The sequence below is a fragment of the Mustela nivalis genome (genome assembly GCF_964662115.1).
Source record: "Mustela nivalis genome assembly, chromosome: 11".
Taxonomy (NCBI): Eukaryota; Metazoa; Chordata; class Mammalia; order Carnivora; family Mustelidae; genus Mustela; species Mustela nivalis.
The window spans coordinates 84,900,277-84,917,760 of record NC_139030.1 but is presented as its reverse complement, the minus strand read 5'-3'; the positions used below and the strand labels follow the sequence as shown (position 1 = coordinate 84,917,760).

Genomic DNA, 17,484 nt, shown 5'->3' with positions numbered 1-17,484 from the left:
TTTATTTTTTGGTTATGACAGGAACAGTGAAGGATTAACTTTGAATCTAAATCCAACTCACGTCATCTCTCTGAACCTTCTTTCCTCACCTGTAGAAAAAATATGTCTCCAGGGCTCCTTCCAGACGACATTGTCTTATTCCTTGTTAAATGTACTTTGTACACACAAGGTGGCTTTTTCATGAGGTGACAAGGTCTGCTGTTGTGTGGTCAGTCCACATTAACTAGCCCACGAGCAGCAGGGATCTAGAATTATTTGTTGTGCTTGTTCTCTAGGGCATCCTAATGAGCTATGGCAAATTGGAGTTGTTGAATCTTTCAGGCAAGTCCTGTTCCCCCAGTGATATGTTCTGAGATAGCGCATTACAGAAATGAAGATGTGTTTTCATGGACTCGATGCTATAAAATATTTATGCCCTGCCTTTGGTTATATAAAGTATTTTGCAGTGTAGGTCATCTTCTCGGTAAAATGTTCCACTATGAGAACAGCTTCCTAAAGCTCCTGTGAATCCTTAGGGCAGGTGCATAAGATGGCCCAAAAGAACAAGGCGCTGTCAGGGCTAATGCCTGAATATAAATGATCATGCATGACTTAACCCTAAAAGAAGATTTGGCGTGAATAGAATTTCCAAGATGTATAATTAACTCTTTTATATTAATGAGAAATATAACCTCCAAAGATGTTAGCTGCTCAGGGTGTAGTCTACTGAAATTTAACCCTTTCCTCCCTCCATATGGAGGAACATTCTACTGTTCAAATCTGTGAGTACACAGAGGAAGAAAAGGTTAGCCCTGCTCTCCCTTTACCTTGTCCTCACCCATCCTCCTCAGTGTACTTTTTTGGGGACAGTGTGATGTCATAACTATTTATTGGGTTTCTATGCACTACTCACCAGGGTTCTGGCCACACTGTGGGAGCCATGCAGAAATATACAACATGATTTCTGCCCACAAAAGACTGATCATTTAGTTGGAGAGTTAAGACATTGTCCTAAAGAAAGAAACAGGTTACAATAGCATACATGAGACATAATGTGTAATGTGTGGTGTAGCTGGATTCTAATATATATGATGATGATAGTGAGTACAATAATGATTATAAAGAGTAAGGACTAATGTCACCTGGAGGAGTTAAGGAAAGCTTCTTGAGTAGGTGAGTTTAGCTGGCCTGTGAAAGATGGCAGGGTTTTGGGCAAGTAGGAAAACAAAAGAACTTGTGTGGTTCACTGGGTGAAGAAATTTACCAGCTGCTAGAAGTAATACAAAGTCTTTAACAGTATGTCAGGCAGGATAGACAAGGTTATGCTGCAGTAACAAATAAACCCAAATCTTAGTGTATTTAATGAGTCAAAGGTTACCTTTCACTTGAGTTATAAGTTATAATTTCATGTAGATTGGCTGTGGACTCCGTTTCATATTGTCCTTTCTCAAGGATGCAGGCTGGCATCTCTACCTAAAATGTCTATGGTCACCTTAGTGGGGAGAGGGGAGGGCAAATCACACACTGGCTCTTTCAGGCTTTCAACTGGAAGTGATACATGTCACTTTTTATATTTCATTGGCCAAAGCAAATCCCACATGTCCATTTAACTTCAGGGGGAAGTACATTTCTCCGGTGTGCTTAGAAACAAGAGAGGAGGAAATATCAGTGAGTAGTTATAAGAACACCAACCACTCATTGAGAATGAGAGAGACTGTGTGAAGTAGTGGATAGCACAAGGACATTGCAGACAGATGTGCCTAGATTTGAAAGTTCTGTCACTTACTGGCTGGGTGACCTTTGGCAAGAGACTGCATCTATAGAATGAGATTAATTATTCTGCTCTAGCAAGGTTGTTGTGAAGACTGGATGTGCCAGTAAATATTGATTTATTTAGTTATTGCCTCTCTCTTTTGACAGCTTTCTTGTTTTTTTTTTTTTTTTTTTTTTTTTTTGGTTGTTGTTTTAATCCCACATAATAGCTACTGTACCTCTTGCTCCTGAGTCCCAAGAAGTATACCTATAACCTTGCAATAAATATCCCTTTCTTGGTTAAGCTAACCCAAGTGGATTTCAGCCAAGGTCTTTACTGGTCCATGAGCTGTCTTTGCAAAGTAGAAAAAGGCACCCCCCTTAAGTGGATCTGCACAAGTTTGTGGGCATACAGTTACTTTTGTGTGAATTAAGAAGATATTCCCTCCCCTTTCTGACAACCTTGTGCCAGGATGTGTAGTTTGGTAGCACAACATCAGCCAGACTTCAGCCCCACTTCCTTCTTTGGTGAATACCCTTGTGCAGTGAACAACCTGTACAATCATATATGTTGACTCTTGCTTTAGATCCTTTTAAGAGATTCCTAAGAAAGACAGTTGTCTATTTATTGTCCATCTTTATTTTGCAAGAGAAGAGTAAACTTTTAAATGATGTGTCATCTATTCTTGGGAAAGTATGCTACACATAGATTCCCAATACATGAATTCCCAAGAAAATAACTAAGAAACATTATGCTCTCACATTCTTAGAATATCCTCACTTATCTGCGATGTTTCAAATCAATAGTATAGTTATTTATAAGCAATTCCCACTGATCTTAATGAGTTTAATGAATAAAGAATGAGCATAATATGTGAGCTTAACTTCACCAAGAAATAATTTCTTGTACAAAAGAAGTTTGATATTAAACTACCACCAAATATAATATAATTAAATCACATTAATTCTCTTAGGTATAATGCAATTGTCTGTGCTATGCATAGATAAGAAGCTGAAAGCAAGTCTCTGGTATGCCTTTGAGAAAAATTTGTGTAACTTTAAAAATAACTCAGAGAAAAATAGGGCCAGTATTGAGAGGGTTTTCTAAGATATAGGAATTATTTTCATTTACATTACTTACTGGGCCAGTGTCTAACTTAATGGTCATGATTCGTGGGATGAAGTTAGAGGGGAGAAGTTGAAAAAATATTGACCCTGGCTTTCTCCTTGTTCTGTGGCGGAAGGAGGGAAGAGAAATTGCACTGTTTGTGTGGACACAATGTCTATGTGCTAAGTGATGGCACCTTCTCTTTTATGCATCACTGCCAGGGAGCCTGAACAAGATTGTGGTAGGTTGAAAAGGAGCCCTCCAAGATGTTTACATCCTGATTCCAAGAACTTGTGAATATGTTACCTTTTGCATGGCAAAAGGGATTTTTCAAATGTGATTATGTATGGATTTTGATTATGATCTTGGATTATCCAGTGGGCCCAGTGTAATTGGAAGGGTCTTACTTAATAAGAGGGAGGCAAGAGGATCAGTCAGAGAAAGGTATGTGAAAAATTGGAGTGTTATGGCCCCAAATGCCAGCAGCCTCTGAAGGTTGGAAGAAGCAAGGAAAGGATTTTCACCCAGATCTGCCAGAAGTAACCATACTTGTTGACACCTTGATTTTTAGCCTCCCATGACTTTTGACTACAAGAACTTTAAGAGGAGAAGTTTGTGTTGTTTTAAATCACTGAGTTTGTGATAATTTTTCACAGCAGCCATAAGAAACTATTAGAGGAACAAAGATGGGGGCTTTTAGAGGATTCAGCTAGGGAGGGTGAGTGTGTGTTCATAACATCCGTGGGTCAGTTGGGTCAGTTCACTAGCACGTGAGTCAGCCAACTCTAGCCCATGGGTCAAATGCAGCCTGCCACCTATTTTTGTACAGCCCATGAGCTAAGAATGGGTTTTTACATTTTTTATTGATTAAATAATTAAAAGAAGGATAATATTTTGTGACATGTGAAAATGATATTAAAGTCAAAATTTAGTGTCTGTAGTCAAAGACTTATTGGAACGCAGCCACATTCATTCATGTACTTATTGTCTGTGACTGTCTTCACTCTATAGTGGCAGAGTTGGGTAATTGTGACAAAGCCCGGATGGTTTATAATGCTTAACATATTTATTATCTGGTCTTTTATAGAAAAGATTTGCTGATCCTTGTTCTAGAGTTAGGACATCAGCTTTGAGCATGAGGTCCTAATGTTTTGCTGGGTCTTTCATGAGACTGAGTTTATCCTCACCCCACACTGCCCACAATGTTCAGTTGACCAAATCTTACATGGCCCTTAATGCTTCTTTGACTCAAACAATGCCTTCACTATGTTTGCCATGTTGAGAGCTTACCATTTTCCATACACTGTGCTAAATTTTGAAGATACAACAATGAGTAAGATATGACTTATTCCCTGAAGGACCCCCACACACTCCAAAACAACAACAACAACAACAACAACAATGACAAATCCTGAGAGTAGGGTCAAGATGGGACAGGAATCCACCAAAATCCTAGAGTAGTAGTAACCTCTTCAACATCAGCCACAGCAACTTCTTCCAAAACACACCTCCAAAGGCAAGGGAAACAAAAGCAAAAATGAATTTTTGGTACTTCATCAAGATAAAAATCTTCTACACAACAAAGTTAACAGTCAACAAAACAAAAAGGGACCCCACAGAATGGGAGAAGATATTTGCAAATGACACTATGGATAAAGGGCTGATATCTAAGATCTATAAAGAACTCTCAAACTCAACACCCCCAAAACAGATAATCAGGTCACAAACTGTGCAGAAGATGGATAGTTTTCCAAAGAAGACATACAAATGGCTGACAGACAGATGAAAAACTTTTCATCACCATTAGCCATCATGGAAATTCAAATCAAAACCACATTGAGAAACCACCTTACACTAGTTAGAATGGCAAAAATCGACAAGGCAAGAAACCACAAATGTTGGAAAAGTTGTGGATAAAGGGGAAGGAACCCTCTTACACTGTTGGTGGGAATGTAAATTGGTGCAGCCACTTTGGAAAACAGTGTGGAGGTTCCTAAAAAAAATTAAAAAGAAATCTACCCCATGACCCAGCAATTGCACTATTTACCCCCAAGATACAGATTTAGTAAAAGAAGTGCCATATGTACCCCAATGTTCATAGCAGCAATGTCCACAATAGCTAAAAGGTGGAAAGAGCCAAGATACCCTTCAACAGATAAATGGATAAAGAAGATGTGGTCCATGTACACAATGGAATACTACTCAGCCATCAGAAAGGATGAATACCCAACTTTTGGGTCAATATGGATGGGACTGGAGGAGATTATGCTAAATGAAATAAGTCAAACAGAGAAAGTCAATTATCATACAATTTCACTTATTTGTGGAACATAAGGAATAGCATGGAGGGCATTAGGAGAGGGGAAAAATGAAGGGGGAGAAATCGGAGTGGGAGATGAACTATGAAAGACTATGGATTCTGGGAAACAAACAGAGGGTTTTAGAAGGGAGGGGGTTTGGGGGATGGGTGAGCCTGGTGATGGGTATTAAGGAGGGCACAGACTGTGTGGAGCACTGGGTGTTATATGCAAACAATGGGTCATGGAACACTACACTAAAAACTAATGATATACTGTATGGTAACTAACATAACACAATAAAAACAAAACAAAACAACAAATCCTATTATATAGTAAGTGCATTCAGTCACTATTAATACTCCTGACAGTCATCTGAAGTAAATATTACTAGATCAGTTTTCCAGATGACAAATCTGAGGTTCAGAGATGCTAAATAACTTATCCCTAGTTACTTAAACAATTCTATTTAATGCCTAAGCCCACTCTCTCTCTACATGACATTGTGTTTCCAGAGTCATCTAGTCCTGCCCTCATTCTTCCCATCTTTTCCTATAAACTGGAAGCTATTGTGACCTCTGCCGTCAATAACCATAGCTCAAAATCTCTACCTCTTTTTGGAAGTTATAGTTTTCAGGCAATTAGAAAAGTTTGGGAAGCCTCCCCCAGAGTTTTGTTATCAAAATGTCATAAGAGCCAACAAATTAAGATGTTGAAAGAAAATACTAGATTGAAACTTGAAGCAAAATTGTAGGCACAGTGGCTTTAAAACCCTACTGGGTGAAGCAATGCACAATGGGGAAGATTGATGTTAGCCAACGTGTCTTGAGACCCACCAAGCAGAGATGTGCCTACAATTTTGACTTTCTTTTTAATACCTCCTTTCGTGCAAGCCACTTGAAAGATCATTTGTGTATTGTAGAGAGGACAGTGAACTATATATTAGTCATTTTGGTTCCATCTCCAGACATAGGTGGTAACAACAAATGCTTGCCACCTTCCAGTGTCTAAGTATGGAGCCAGAGGTATTAGAAAGAATGAAGGACTAAAGGTCAGTTTAGGTACCATGAAAGAAAATCAGCTTTTTGACTTATTTTTGACCCAAGTGATTTATTTGTCCTCCCTCATAGGATTATGGTGAGCATCTAATGAAAGAATGCATGTGAAATATTTTATGTCAGAAGGTGCTATACCAGTATAAGACCTGGTATTAGATTATACCAAATAGGGTATGTTCTTATTTTCAGCTAAATTTTTTGGGTACCATCCATGTTTGCAGCTGTGTCATGTGGATTCCTAGAGAACCATTAAGAAGCATTGGCAGCTACTACAAATTCTTTCTTATTAGTGTTTTCTTGTGTGGCAGAGAAATCATATTTTATGTCACTTTGACCTGACTTCACTGCTGCTGACTGCGGTTTATACATTTCTGAAACGTAATCTAGTAAAGGGAAAAGTAGACATTTTTCTTCCTGGAAAGTCCTGTAGGTTTGCCGCATTGCTCTGGGCAACAGTGGTTGAATTTCCAAATTCCTATCAATGAGGGAGCAACATATTCTTGGTGAGAGGAGGGAAACTAGGGGGAAGAAGGCTCTGTCAATAATATGTAAGAAAAGAGACTAAAAAAAGATTTCAAATCTGGAGGTCTTTCACTACAATCCTGCTAATTTGAACCTGACTGGAGTATTAGAAGGATTATGTTTATGGAGATTGCTTTAGTAACCCAGCTTTGAATCCTGGCAAATAAGATTATCCACCCAAAGTGGCAGCATCTGGCTTGACCCAGGAATTGAGGCATATAAAAATAGTTATGGGGAAGTTTTAAAGAAGAAAACAGATGTAGTTTTAAAATTGGAATGGGATCTATTTGGTCAATGACTGTTTTTATGGGTGTGGTCAAATCAGATATGCTTGAAAAATTTGTTTTTTAGAATTCACCACAACTTATTACAAATGGCAGGGTTGCACTAGTATGGGTATGGCTCGCTTTAAGAAAATCCAGTATTTTTTTTTAATTAAATTAATTTATTTTCAGCATAGCATATTCATTATTTTTTCACCTCACTCAGTGCTCCATGCAATCCGTGTATTTTTAACTCCACAAGTTTATAAATAGATGAACTAAGGGAAGAATATCTTAAAAGGGTTCATTTATAGGGTTTTCTTCCAGAATATTTAAAAGATGACTTGATTTACAAGTATGGTTTTTCACGAGTTTACAGAAACACATCTGAGAGAAATATAAATACACACCTATATGCTCAACTGGGTTTAAATTCTTCATTAAGGTAGGTAGGAACTACAGTATGTCTCAGGATGACTACACCTGCTGTAGGCTTGTTGTTACTGCAAATAGCCAGCTCACCTCTCACTTAACTATTGAGAGCTCCTCATTGTTGAGAAAGGCAGTCTGCCATGGGCTCTGTACTTTTTTGGTGGACATGACCAGGATACAAAGCTTTGACTGTTCTTCACCTGGACTGTTTCTTAGGGTTATGTTTACTATGAACAGAATTGGGGGGTACAGTAATGTCTCTCTTTGGGATAAAGAACAGGTTAGCTTACTGCTTACCAGAAAACAGCATGGGCCTTAAGCTCAGTGTTCCTTATGCAATGCGTTATAAACCCATTGTGCGTGCAGCATCCATCTGGGCTAACAGCAATACTTCAATGGGACATTGGGGCAAGGGGGTCTGGCACACATGCTGTTGCTCATGCTACTTGCTGTGCTATAAATAATAACAGTCTTTTTTTTTTTTTAAGATTTTATTTATTTGACAGACGGAGATCACAAGCAGGCAGAGAGGCAGGCAGAGAGAGAGGAGGAAGCAGGCTCTCTGCTGAGCAGAGAGCCCGATGCGGGGCTCGATCCCAGGACTCTGAGATCACGACCTGAGCCGAAGGCAGAGGCTTAACCCACTGAGACACCCAGGCGCCCCAATAATAACAGTCTTTTGCCTCTGACCTAGGAGTTTCATGTCTTCTTTCAGTACTCATGAAATAGTACCAACTAACTTACTGGCTTGTGTTCGGGTAAAATCAAATCCCAGACCTGAAAATAATTTCAATTTGATTGCGTTGAGTCTCATTCTGTGGATTTGGGGTTATCTGGGAAATTTGTTGACTTGACATCAAAGGCATCTATGACTTTGTTTTCCCATCTTTTGTCTAGGACTGCACGCTAAAATACTTACTATTTTCTTGTCATAGGTCTAAGTTATAGTAGCTGATGTTTGGCTAGATTTTTGTTATTGTTGTTTTCCCTTACATTTAGAAAGGGGAATCTTTGGTACTATTGACATTTTTTTTTCTCCAAGTGCAACGCCACATTATACAAGAAAGGGAGAAACTAATATTATTAAGGAATCTCTACATTGGGAACAGAGGTTGTATGTATGATTTAAGAATTGACAATATATATAAGATGTATATTTTAAAGGTATTGTAAAAATTCTCCATGTGTTGTTACCTGTGTATGAAGTGCATTACTAGGAAGTATCTACCTGGACTACATGATAGATTTGCTTTGTGTTCTGAGAATTAGAATTCTGGGTCCAAGAATAGGTTTCTCTTTTGCTGAGTTGAGGTCAAGTGCCTTATCTCTTAGTTGAATTTCAGAACATTTGGGAAATGAAAGATACTACCTTTGGGATAGCATTTATGCTTAGGCGTTTGTATAGGTGACTTTGGATTTGATTCGTTGCATGTCTGTGACTGGACATGGCATGACCTGGATTTCTTTTAAGGGAACATAAAGAAATGATCCAAATGAATGCCATATCCTTCAAATTATCACATTGTGAATCTATATGTTATTCCTAAGCTATTGCCAATATTCTGACTTAAACATTTCTATAATTCCTTTTATGGGAGAGTATTCAGAGTCTGAGGTCCAGTGGTGATAAACCTTTGTGCTTTTTTCCCAGTTGCCAAAAATCATTTAGAAGCAATTCAAAGGTTAAAGTAGGTGATCAAATGGTATAAAAACACTAAGACATATAATGTAACAAAATTTATTTGCAGACAGAACCCAAAGGCCATTGCCAAATGAACTTCCAGAAATCCTTTAGATGATGTCAGTTTCTCAGAACTAAGTGACGGCTTCCCAAAGTGTCAAGTGTGAAGTGTCAACTGTATTAGTCAGCTTGGGCTTCTAAAACAAAATGTCATGTACTGGATGGCTTAAACAAGAGACAGTCTTAAAGTTCTGGGCATTGGAAAGTCTAACATCTGGGTGTTAACTGATTTGGTTCTGAGCGAGGTTCCTCATCCTGACTCGTAGATGTCATCTTGTCATCTTGTGTCCTCACATGACAGAGAGACAAGGAGACAGAGAGACAGACAGACAGATGTCTCTTCCTCATCCTATCAGTGTACCACTTCCATTACTGGGGATTTATTCTTGTGACCTCATTTAAACCTCATTGCTTTCTAAATGCCCTACCTCCTATTACCATCACATTGAGAGGTAAGGCTTCAACATATGAATTTTAGGGGATACAAGTGTTCAGTTCACAACAGTATTCACCCTGTTATATTTAGGTTCATGGCTGAACCATATGGGCATGTCAATATCATTCCCAATCTGTGTGGCATGGTGGAGGAGTATATGCTTCATGACCAAGTGTACAGCCTATTAGAATTTATACCATCTAATTCATCTTTATTCAATTCATTGCTGTAAGCTCTGTGAAAAGCCAAGTTCTTCAATACAAGTGAGGCTTTTTATTGACTGGTGATGTGCTGGTCTCAAAATTCTGCCATGTTTCTAGAGACAAGGCCTTTCCCCTGCTCTCATGATTATAGAACAGGTGCAGGGTACTTGGATATCCTCTGGTCCACTGTTTTCCAAATTTCAGCCATTTTGTGTCATAATTTTATAATACATATATATCAACTGGGTCACTATTAACTTATTTTCTTGAAAGTAACTCACTTGGAAAAACTATAAACTTATTTAAAAAGGAGACTGTTTTGCCACTATCATTAAAAACCCATGTGACAGAAATATAAGATAACTATAAAATAAATACACTGAAAGTGGAATAGTGTTATTAATTCTAACTAGATACTGATTCTCTGAGCCCGAGTTCTAGGTTTTATTTGTTAAGAAGAGAGATTAGCAGTACTGAAGAAATATTAAAAACATATTAAGCCAGGGGCACCTGGGTGGCTCAGTGGGTTGGGCCGCTGCCTTCGGCTCAGGTCATGATCCCAGGGTCCTGGGATCGAGCCCCGCATTGGGCTCTCTGCTCAGCCGGGAGCCTGCTTAAAAAACAAAACAAAACAAAACAAAACAAAACAAAACAAAACACATATTAAGCCTGTGAAATGTTATTGCATCTGAATTTGTTTGTGCCTTGCATCTACACCCTTGAAAATCCCCTCCCACACTGAGTCTGGTTTTGGCCATGTCATTTGCTTTGGCCATCAGACAACAGCAAATGTTATGCCACCAGTGACTTGAAACATACTTGCACATTGGGGCTTTCCCTTTCTTATTATTCTTGGAAATTTTGACGAGCACATGAACAAGCCTAGGCTAGACTAATGGGTGATGAAAGTCACATGACAGGGCCACCCCATCACTGCAGCCAATAGCAGACTAATGACCAGGTTAATGACTGGGTGTGTGATCAGCTAACCTTAGTCAATCTGCTGGCTTCAACTGCAATAGTGGGCTCAGGCCGGGTCAGCTGATCCTGGCCTAGATCAGCAGAACCAGTAGACCCATAGGTCTGAGAACACTAATAAATGATTGTGACACTCAAACATTTTAGGGTGGTTTGTTATTGAGCAAAAATGAACATAGATTCCAAAGTAAGATTTGGACCATGCAACTGATAGAACAAAATTTTCCAGTACAGTTTTTTCAGTGTTAAATTTGAGTTCAGCCATCTGGTCTTACAACTAATGATGTACATCCCACACTTCAAGAAACTCTGATTCACTCCAAGTTTCACCTTATAGGTTTAACAGCTGAAGGTTGGGAGAGATGACTGACTATACCTAGACTTCATATTTAGCTAGTGACAAAGATGATACTAGAGTTCAGGTCTCATGTGCGCAGTCTATTTCCAGAGCAATTTGCTGCCTTCTTCAAGGTTGGTGTGTTTAATCATAAAAAATGATGAGTAAGGTTTTAGGGAGACATTGTATCATCATCTTATTTTATCTGTATCCTCTCATGAAAGTAGAAGAAATTCAAGTAAACCCACAGAGTTGAGAAAAGTCATTAATTTTTTTTTTTTTGGATTATCTGTGCTCTGGATTGAATTGTACCCCCTTCAGCCCCAAAGATATATTGAAATCCTAACTCCCAGAACCAACGAATGTGACATTATCTGGAAACAGTCTTTGCAGATGTAGTCAGGTTAAGATGAGGTCATGCTAAGTTAGAGGAGACCCTAAATTCAATGAATAGTGTCCTCATAGGAGAGAGAGATTTTTCACACAGAGACACCCAGGGGGAAGATAGCCATATTATGATAGAAGCAGAGATTAGGATTATGCTGCCATAAATCAAGGAATGCCACGGATTACTGGGAACCACCAAAAACTAGTAAGAGGCAAAAAAGGATTCTTCCCTTGAGCTTTGAAGAGAATATGGTCCAAAATTGATTGTCAACTTCTAGTCTTTGCAACTGTCAAAGAATAAGTTTCTATTGTTTCAAGCCACACAGTTTGTGGGACTTTGCTAAGATAGCCCTGGGAAACCAAGGCATCTTGCTTGCTCACTTCTGTTGGCAATAATATTCGACCTATGTTATACCTAAATGAAATGCAAAGTAGAGAAACTGATAGAATAAAAAGGCCAGGGATTCAAAAACAACTTCATCCATCCCCTAAAAATAAGCCACTGACAGAAACACCTGTATGGCTAACCAGGAGCTGAGTTTGTGTAGATGACAGTCATACAGCCTGATCTCACGTTTCTTTCCATCAATAAAGGAGGTACCAATGCCGCCACCTTTTTCCCTTTGGGCTGCTCTGGCTTAGGCCTGAGGCAACAGAGCAAATCTACAGGCAGGATCTTCTTCAGAGTTAGTAGAAATGTAGAAAATTGGATCTTCATGGGGAAGTTAATATTCACCAAAGTATTCTCTGTAAGTTCATTTTATTTGGGGTGTGACAAACATCTGTGTCCCTTATCATCATCTAGGAGTGAAGACAGATACCTTCAGAGTTGACATTCCCTCCTTTCTTCTTCTAATTCTGTTGTGATCTGAATGCTGGTTTTCCTGCACAGGAGAAAGTGATGTTGGCACCCACTGAATTACTATGGTCTGCTCCTTCGGGGTTCAGAGTAGCACTTACTTTTCTTGGTTGTGTTAGTCATTATCCATTTACAGTCATTTACATTTTGAAATCCTTATCCTGCTGCATCAAAGTATTAATGGGGGGTGCAGAGCAGCTGCACCAAGGTAATTTACTTGGCTTCTGAAAACCTCCTCCAGATAATCCAGAAAAATCTGTCACATGGGGACCCCAATTTGTCTGATTACCTTGTTCTGACAGATGCTGGGGTCATATGCTTAGACTTTTATTTTTGTTGCTTTCATTTGGTTAATTCTATTAGTGGCTTATTCCGGACATGAAAGTCATTTGCTATTAAAAACAAATGTCATCTCAAAAGGAAAATCCCAAGGCTGCCTTTCCTTCTGATCTCCCCATCAACAGCAAAGTCTGTATGTTCAAATCAAAAGTGTTGCTTTGCATTAATTATCTTCTCTACCTCTTTAGTGTTTGGGGGAATAATGCCTCTGAGTGAAGAAGAAGAAAAACGTCCTGATTGTTAGGTGGATTTGAAGCTGTCCTTTGGACTGGATTTAAATGGCCCAACCAAGTTTGATGTCAACTGTGAAAGTTCTACTGGTGAGTTTGCCAGTAACTCCCAACTGACTGAGAATAACTTTTTACCCCCTCTTCCTCAAGTGCTAATTTGTTTGGGCCCCCAATGTGCTCCTCTACAAAGTCAGATTTCCTAGTTTCTCTGCAGCAAAGTGGACATGTGATGCAATTCTGACTAATGACATGTAAGAAGTCTGAACCCCCTCAGACTTGTGGGAAAATTTTGCTTTCTTAATGTAGGCATTGTTCTTCCCTCCTCCTGGCTCCACTGTCTTCCTTCCTGCCCATGAAATGTCTCAAGCTGGACTAGCCATCTTGTTACCATGCAAGAGAAGCCAAGAGAAGTGCAGAAACTTTGCCCCTGATGCACTTAGCTACCAAATCAATGCCAGGAAATGTCTACTTCCAGTCTTCATCTTTCATGGGGAAAAATAATCCCCATTTTATCCGTACCACAGTTCAGTGGATTTTCTGTTATGTGCAGCCACATTTGATCCTTGGGTGATACAGTGGATTTCTAAGAGCCCAGTGTGTTTCTATGTCTTTGGTTGAAGAGTTATGTGGAGCCAGAAGGAAATAGGAGCCAGGGAGGGAAGCCTGGCAGAGAAGAGCCCTGGCATTCACTTGTGTGTATGTCAGACTGAGCCTCTTATATTCTCAGTTCACTCTATGGCTTAGGGCTTTATTGCTGTTCTGGATAACTTGTCAGAGGGATTCCCTGGGTTTCCAGGCCCTTTTGGGGAATTGCATTTAATGAACAACTGCTTTGTTCATTTCCTCACTAATTTTCCATTCTTGAGAGAAAAAGGAAGCTCTGACTGAGATAATGATATCCCAGTGCCCATTAGGAGAGAACGATGTACTAAGTGAATTAAGGAGGTGGAAGGATATATTTTTACGAATTGAAAAATGTCATTTTGTGTACAAGAAGTCATTCTGAGTAAGGACAAAAATCCTCACAAAACCCAGAAATGCAGCTGGATTGGATCATCTCTTTTCCTGACAAACCTTTAAAAAATTTGTTTCAGAATGTTCCAGTCATTCTTTACCACTGCAGTCTGAAAACTGGGAGTCTACTGGAGTCTTCTTGAAATTATTCTGCTGGATGTGGCCGTCAGAGTGTCAGCTGGGGGTCTAGTCATATTACTACCATGGTTGGGAGATCTGGGCTTCCCCTGGGCTTTGGGGGGTGCCCGGAGAGGTATCCCCTCATGAGGATAGGCCCCGTGGGCCCTGACCTAGAGAAAGACAGCTATTGTGGGCAGCACTCCAGGGCTGCAGAGGGACAAATCCCCTCATGAGGAGAGCAGGGTAGACCTCTCTAGATTTGCTTGTTTCAATAGCTAACTAGGTCCAGAGAATTTCTGTTTACTTTCCATTGCTCTGGCTGTTCTTTTCATATAGCTTGACACAAAATCCACCTCCTCAGATAGCAAGTAGGAGGCAGGGCAGAGAACCTGCTCTCAGTTCATCTGAAAGATCTGGGTTCTGCCCTAGTTCTGTCATTTATATGCTGGCTGACCTCAGATAAGTAATTTAACTTCTCTGAGCCTTGGCTTCCTCTCTATAAAATTAGTTATTCAGGTTATCTATTATTGCCGCATAGGAAATGACCACAAAGCTCTCAGAGGCAGCCAACAATAATTTCTTACTCCCATACTGCTGGTCAAAGCGAAGGGCAGTGCTTTCTAGATTGCTGAAGAGTTAGCCTCTGACCCAAGTTGTAAACTGCTTCATGCAGGTTTTTCTGGAGCCCCGGCTGGAGGACAGTGGCTACCAGGAGCATGTTTTTCTCATGATGGAGTTCGGCATCTTCTAGGCTGGTGAGTGGAAACCTGTGATTCTCGGGCTTGTAACACGTGCTCTGTCACTTTGGCTGTCACTCTATTGGGCAAAGCAAGTTACATGGCCAAGTTCTACATCCACAGGGTGGAAAATACATTTCTGCCATGGAGGAGGTGGGAAGTAAATATTTACTGAACAATATTCTAATGCCTGTTCCCGCTGAAAGAGATGTTTTAGAGTCATAAGGAGGATGATGAGAGGCATTCAGCATGGAGGCATACCATAGTAAGTACTTATTCAATGCTAGCTACAGTTTCTGCTGCCGTCACGGCTATGTCTATTATGTTACACTCCCAGACTTAGCAGGGATGTGGGCTCTGGTGGGGAATACATTGAATAGGCTGTGCACTATTCAAGACCTTGCTGGCATGAGAACCACAGCTTCTTCTCCTCCAGCCCAATAAGCAGTGATCCACATTTTGACCTCAAATGGCCCATGGAAGCTTCTGAGAACTTTGGATCATTGTGATGTTGTTTCTTATGTACATCCTTGTACCTTTATAGCATGTGTATGCTGGTTCTCATTTGACTCTCTCGGTTATCCTGTGAAAAAAACTGAGAAACCACTGCCGTTTTCAGTTTATGGAGAAGAGAACATGTTGGGTTAATCCCAGGTGACATCTGTCCCTTCGGCCTTGGGGTCTCAAGTTTGCATGGCCAGGTATCATGTTCATGACAAGGGCATTAGTTGAGGTGTAGGAATTAACGATAAAGATCTGAACATCAATATTTCTTCATTCCTTCATTCATTTACTTATTTAACAAGCAGACATGTATGGAACCGTTGTTATGTGCTCCATAAGCACTGTGGGAACACCCTGTAAGGAGTGGAGGGGTAGTTCCAGGGAGTTGGTGGTGAGGGCCAGAGTCAGGAAACCTGAGCTTGCCCACCACCCATGTGTCTTTCGTGAGCCATATGCAGCCTCCTCCCATATCTCCTTAGAGCACCTACTAGGTTTGACTAGATCATTCTTTCAGTTTGCACTGGAAGAGTTCAGGTTTCCCAGAGGGCCACACATTGACCTAGTTGGGGACATACATAGTCCCTCACTTGAGTAGGCGCTCTCTGATGATGCAAGATCCAACAGTAGAGTTGGGGGGTCAGGGGTCTGGGTTGCTTCCTTGGTCAAATGGAAGATGGGGAGGCTATGTAATGATACCCCCTTCCCACTCTATTTTTATTTTCCTGTGTCTGAGATGGGACCTATGATGTACTGGATGAAAAAGGTCTTGATTAATTAATTCCTTATTCTCAAGCCGGAGATAAACTCACAATTAAGCCTATGAGTGTAATAGAGATTATTTATTTCCGTTTTATAGATGAAGAAACAGGCTCACAGAGGGTCAGCTACTTGTCCATTGTTTTGCTAGAATCCCAGCTGACTTCACAGATGCTTTCTAGTCCTCAGATTCCATAATGCTTTCCCATTCACAAACTCTCAGTGTTGTGCTGTTCCTTGCAGTGCCCTGAGCTTGCCAACACTCACCTGTTAGTGTTGTGAGGAGGCCTGAGGTCGGAGGGGCGAACAAGGAACGAGAAGCTCCTCTTCTCTCTCCCACCCCAGGGAATCCTTGTATTTCTCCTTTCCCCCAACCCTGGATTTTGCAGGGGAAATCAATCCAGGACCTAAGCCCACTGGGTTAGGGCTTATCATGTCCTGGGTTGACCTCGATTCAACAGGGCACGGCCAGTCTGTGCTGGGTGGGCACACTTAGCTCTCCACAAGTCCTGGCTCCTTGGTCTTTGCTCCTCTTTGGCCCCAGTTGGCTGTGGACCTAAGGTCTCTTGGTTGCTTTATCAGTTTCCCTCCTCTGCTTTTGTTCAAGGTCTTGGCTTCAGAGCTTCAGGATGTTTCACAAAGAACAAAGTTATCTGGGCTGCCGGGAGTGTGCACACTAGGACAAAAGTCTACTAAGGGCCTTATATCTGCTATTTGCTCAGGTGCATTTAATCCAACTCCTGTGATAGAGGTAGTGCTCTCTTCATTTTAGGAAGCTCAGATAGGTTATTTATCTTTCTCAGGAATACACAGCTGGTAAACAAAGCTTATTTTTCCATCACGTAATTCTTTCTTGTCAATAATAGTTGCTGATATGGGTCATATGTTTCTTATATGTAATCTGCAATCCTCATTAGCAACTCTGCCTTCTTTACCCTTTATTGCACAGAGGGGTTAAGTAACTTGCTTTAGGTCACACAGCTCATGTTATAGTAAGGAAGTTCAAGCCTGGGGCTGTCAAGACTCCCACAGTTCTCTTATTCTTTTTCTCACAGAGAAAGACCTCTTGGGCTTCCCAATAATCTCACTGAGCTGCTCACAGACTCCCATGTGTGGTAGAAGACTAATTAAAAGAATAGCAAGAAAACATTCTTCATTTAAAGGGCAGCCTGTGTGTTTGATGTGCAGAGGGAGAGGGTGGGAAGTGAAACCCCATCTCCCGTCTTGGCATTTGGTGGGCTGATTGTAACTCTCATACCCTCTTTCCGAGCATCTTTTGCTGGCACCACACTTCTCCTAGCATTTGACTCCCGAGTCTTTGGTAAATGGCTGTGGCTCTAAGGACTGTCATCTGGCTGGGGCCCTTATGACCTCTGACTCCTATCCTCCCAAACCATTTGAGGTCTGCAGGCACAGCCCATGGGAGAATAGC

The 17,484-nt window shown here is 40.6% G+C and overlaps 1 long non-coding RNA gene across 1 annotated transcript in view; it reads left to right on the top strand.

The window, feature by feature from the left end:
* Positions 1-17,484, top strand: part of LOC309843710 — a 100,903-nt gene that overhangs the window by 28,909 nt on the left and 54,510 nt on the right. Inside the window, exons 2-4 of the long non-coding RNA XR_014300302.1 lie at positions 12,880-13,011; positions 14,016-14,108; positions 14,729-14,810. This is a non-coding gene — a long non-coding RNA (uncharacterized lncRNA). The remainder of the gene's footprint in view (positions 1-12,879; positions 13,012-14,015; positions 14,109-14,728; positions 14,811-17,484) is intronic.